We start from the raw sequence: 5,170 nt of genomic DNA on the forward strand, positions 1-5,170 counted from the left end.
TCGTATTCCTGTATATTCTTTTGTGATTGTGTTGACATAGATGATTATCTAAAACATGCATCCACATTGTTTTTGACCCTTTATGTACATGCATTTATAAATGCATTCTTGCACATGTATTGGTTTAGATTTTGAAGTGCACTTGAGCTTTTGTGACACAAGACCTTCTTATTATAAAACTGCTAAAAGATTAAATCAAACATGATGCATGTTTTGGATTTCTGATCCCATATGCATTTCTGTAGCATTGGTGGTTGATCTGTGGTTTGCTTAAGATTTGCTTAAGTTACATTTTACAGCCTGTGGCCACACAGTTTTTCAGTTGAATTCCCCCTCATACATACTGTTGTGTGGCAACGTCAGTTCTCTGAATGTGAACCTCAGAAATCCTCTTAAACGAGTCTGTCACTGCACTTAAAACCATGTAGTTTAAGTTGTGCATGGGTATGCTCGAGTGAGCATGATGAACAGTGAGATGAATAGATCTGAAGAATGAAAATGCTTTCTGAAATCACCAGGTGGCATCAATAGGTAAATGCACATGCAACTACTTGCATTTTTTAAGTAACAGCCATCCCTCAAAAACAATAAAACTATTACAGGCTTACATGCTTACATGTAAGTGGCTCCAGCTAAATGATGCTTTTGAGTAAATATATTTCTTAAACATGTAAGTATTTTCTTTTTTGTTAGATTTCTACTTGTACTTTTTTACAATTATCTGATTGCACTCATGCATATGGTCCACAGGCACTGCAGAACATTGAATCAAACATAAAAAGATACTTCAGCTGCACTTAAAAATCTTTAAACAACAAACTATGAAAGTGTTATTGGTTTTCAAGAAATATAGTACAACATACATTTCAAGGAAAATATATCAGGTTTTAAATGATAAAACAAGATATGTTATCCATATTGAAGACAAAAAGTCATTTTCTGGTTTCTGACTACTGGCGAATCATGTTCATACTGTAGTAAATGTGATAAACTACACCTGTGGTAAATAAACTTGATAACATCCATTAAAAATCACTTTGAGATCAGCTGGTTATGGGTACAGAAATGGCTCAGAAAAGTAAAGTTAGTTCAGTGAAAAGGTTAACACACTTTCATTTATCTTAATAACACAGTATTAGTGTTCTAATAACTACTACTAACTAATAACTAAATAGTGAAAACTGTTTGTGGTCTAATTGGCTAGTGGTTTTAGTAATCATGGTTTTAAAAAAGTGTGGTAACACTTTAGAATGCTGTTCTTTCATTAATGAATAACCACACAGGACAAATGGGTAACACAATATTAACATTCTAGTAACTACTATTAACTACCAAGAAACTGATTGAGTGCTGTTAATAATTCCTAGTAGTTCTCTGCGAGGTATGAAAAAAGTTGTTTTTGATTCACTAATAGTGAGCTACCACATGCAACTGAGTGTTATGTACTAATTTATTTATAATAGTTTATCGTTAGTTAGTGATAGAACAGTGTTACCGCCCAATGTTCACTAAAACTACCAGCCAGTTGGACCACAAATAGTTTCCACAATGAATTACAAGAGGGCAATTCTGTGACACATCCGACCCCAACCTTTACCATCCGCATGTCAAGATAGATTGAAACTGTGTCACTGCGAGGTTTTACCAAGTAATTTAACTCTATACTATCTATGAATCGATGTGATCCTGTTCGCATACGTTTTTAAAAACGTAAGTCTTTGACGAAGACAACGAACCATGAGCGAAAAGAGTTGAGTCGAGGGCCTTCCAGTCTCCACTCCTTATTGGAAAAGAGAGTGATTCAGCTCTATTGTTAACTGAGTCACTGAGTCAATGACCTAAGTGCTTCCTCTGCGGCCTCTCCATCTGCGTAGCAGCTTAACTGTGAGTTTCCAGTGAGCTAAGCTTGCTGTGGTCAGGTGCTCGCTTAGCGCTGCTGCTTCTGAGCACAGGAGTCAAAATTCACCCGATTTCTCCCACCTTTTTCCTCGTTTGCGAGGAGGATTTGAGGTGGCATTTTACTCAACGTTCCAATTATTTATGTAAGCACTTATGGTGAAATGTGGTTTATGATAAAGTTACTGGGGAAGCAGAGTATTTCCATTCAATATATGCAAATTAAGTAGTGTGTGCTAATGGTTTGATATGATGCTAATAATGATTTAAAATTTGCTTAATATTAATTTTGCTAATTTATCTTTATTAAATGGATATTTTATCCAGAAATAAAAATTCTGCCATCATTTACTGAGAAGAATGTTGGTAACCAAATTTGACGGTAGCCATTGAGTTCCATAGTATTTTTTTCCATACTATAGATATGGCTACCATCAACAGTTTGGTTACCAACGTTCTTCAAAATATCTTTTTTGTCTTCAAAAACTGAAAGAACTTATAGTTTTCAGGTTTAGAACAAGTGGCTGGTGATTAAATGATGGCTGAATTTTCATTTCTGGGTGAGATATCTCTTTAAGTCACAAAGCTTACAGCCTCATTTATTATTCTAAAAATTGTATTAAAACTTAAAGAGATAGTTCACCCAAAGACAAAATAATGACTTACTCATCATTTACTCACCATCATGTTATTTTAAACCCATATGGAGCTTGAACTTTCTTCTAAGAATCTCTTTTTTTGTTGTTTCACAGAATAAAACATGAGGATGAGTAAATGATGACTGTTTTCATTTTTGGTTAAACTATGTTTTAATGATTGCTCCTAACAGGCAAATGTGTTTAACTAGAAAGACTTGACTGGCTGCTGTGAGTAAAATCTAAATTTCCTAACCTCTTGAAACTCCAACCTTGCAGTTTTGATGTAGCCTAACCAGCGTTTGCAGAAGTTGCTTGTTGGTGCTTGTGTGGCTAAGAAGAACAATAGTGAGAGAGAAAGTTGTGTTTATTTTTGTGTATCTAAGTGTTTGTGTGTGCATGCATGCCCGCGCCCTTTCGTTGCACCAGAACTGAGCATAGGTTGGGTTGTTTGGTGGCGATGTGAGAGAGACGATTGTGGTCGCGTTTCATGGTGCTACGACTTCCAGGAACTGCAGCTATGATGACAGTGACAGAGTTTGACATAGGATTGAATACATTTGCTTAGTTAAAAAAAAAAAAGATGACTAAAAAATGTTAGTCATATCTTTCATGCTTTAAAAAAAACGATTTTAAACATGATTGCAGCAAAATGTGATTGTTTGCTGTATTGTATTGTGCAATATTTTAAATAGGAATATATTAGAAACTTTTGAATTGGATTATAATCGTGCTCAAATTTGCACGTTGAATGCTTTGCGTGCTCAGACTGTGCTTGCCAAGTTGGCAAATATTTCAATGCAGCTGAGAGTGCAATACCGAAATATGATCCACTAGAGGGAGCCAATGAAAAGAAATAGTGCAGTCTGGGCCGGGGTGCTGGAGTATGACGTCACACCTGTTGTTCTAATATCAGATCCAGTGACATTATGAATACATTTTTAAGAAAAACATAGGCCCTCATTAAGAGTTTTGAATCAGATGATCATTTAACATAATTGTAACATTTGTATGTTTCAATAACCACAAAAGTTTATATATACTAGGCCTAAATAAATGTTCGTGTTCGCCTGAAGAGGTTGCAATGGCAACATGACAAATTTTTGTATTAGTATCAGACGGTACGTGTCGACAAATACTGCCACCTTCATGATAGATTTACTTTATCACAAATGTACTGTTTTGTGATAGAAAAAAAGACTAAATGAATTACGTCTAAAGTCACTGGGCGAATAATACAGCGTCATGACTCATGAATGTGCTGAGTATGCCATTCCAATGTGCAGTCCGTTGATACTGTATTTTCCATGTTAAGTTAGACACATTTAGAACCCTGAACAGTAATTAGAGACAACCTAATACCACATATGGTGTGAGACAGCTAGATCAGTACTGTATCATTTACATTCTACACCAGAGCGCCATTGAAAAGCTTTGAAAAGACAAACACAATGGCAACCTCTCAGTCTGATTTAAACTTTATTCAATTCAAGGTTTGCAAACAATACTCCATTACATGCAGCAATGTACATTCAAATATCAAATTCAAATATGGCTGATCTTGTTCATTTATGACACTGACAATGAATGATTGCTCACAGGGAGAATAAGGCCTACAGTTAATGTCTGATTATAACTTAATAAAATAAATATTATATATTTTATATTAAAATAACTCTAATTTCCACTTCAACATCTCAAACGGCTCAAATCAATTACAAATATAAACAAAAATACAAATAAAATATAAATGATTGATTTGAAAATTAACACACATACACAAAGAAAATAATAAATATGCCTTCAATTATTCTATATTACTCTGTATCCTTTAAACTATAATGCATTTTATATAAATATTTTTATTCATAATGCCGAATTACCAAAATGATGCAAAAGATCAGTAACCACGGCTTGACTAACCAATGCATGTAAGCATTGGGTCTATTTGCTATGTGAAAAATTGCCATAGCTTCCCTGAGATTTGTGAAATTAACCTAGAAAAGGGAGGTCAATCCTAGGATGTGACTTGATGGCTGGTGTAGTCTGGAAATCCAATTCATTTCTTTGGACGCAGTCTGTTGATCACTGATAGAGGAAGTGATAGTGTTTTTATATGACTCAAGCCACTGTGTTTTTTATGGTATTTGTGTTCATTTGAACCTTGTTCCTCGACTGCAGGATGTGTGTGTCTGGCTGTGGATGGGTGTGTAGAAATGCATTTGCCTCCATACTGAATCCTGATTCATCTGTGCCAGTGTGGAGAGCTAGTGGATCTCATGTGTCCTGCTCTTATCCATGGCGTTACTGATCCAGACCAAAACACTGCGAAACTCAATCTGTGCTTTGAAGAGACCCTTCGGCTGCAGCTGCATATGAAAAACAAAGAGGGTTACTCATAAAACATAATGCAATGGACATCTCATAGGCATAAAAAGAGATGATAAGCTTCTGGGTCCGTATATATATAGACACACACACACACATTTTTTTCCTGCATGTTTCTTGTATATTTGGTCCCACCACTTTATAAGTAGTGAAGCTGTTTTTTTTTAAGTAATATTAAAAGATTATGGCAAGCTATTTAAGGCCTTTTTTTCTGTATTAGGATTTCAGTACAGTTGTCCCACCATTTTTTT

The 5,170-nt window shown here is 35.1% G+C and overlaps 1 long non-coding RNA gene across 1 annotated transcript in view; it reads left to right on the top strand.

The window, feature by feature from the left end:
* The first annotated feature begins 2,878 nt into the window (after positions 1 to 2,878).
* LOC107725567 (uncharacterized) overlaps positions 2,879 to 5,170 on the top strand; it is a 19,053-nt gene continuing 16,761 nt past the window's right edge. Inside the window, exon 1 of the long non-coding RNA XR_001638134.1 lies at positions 2,879 to 2,891. This is a non-coding gene — a long non-coding RNA (uncharacterized LOC107725567). The remainder of the gene's footprint in view (positions 2,892 to 5,170) is intronic.

Source organism: Sinocyclocheilus rhinocerous, unplaced genomic scaffold (assembly GCF_001515625.1).
Source record: "Sinocyclocheilus rhinocerous isolate Xijiao unplaced genomic scaffold, SAMN03320098_v1.1 scaffold153, whole genome shotgun sequence".
Classification (NCBI taxonomy): Eukaryota; Metazoa; Chordata; class Actinopteri; order Cypriniformes; family Cyprinidae; genus Sinocyclocheilus; species Sinocyclocheilus rhinocerous.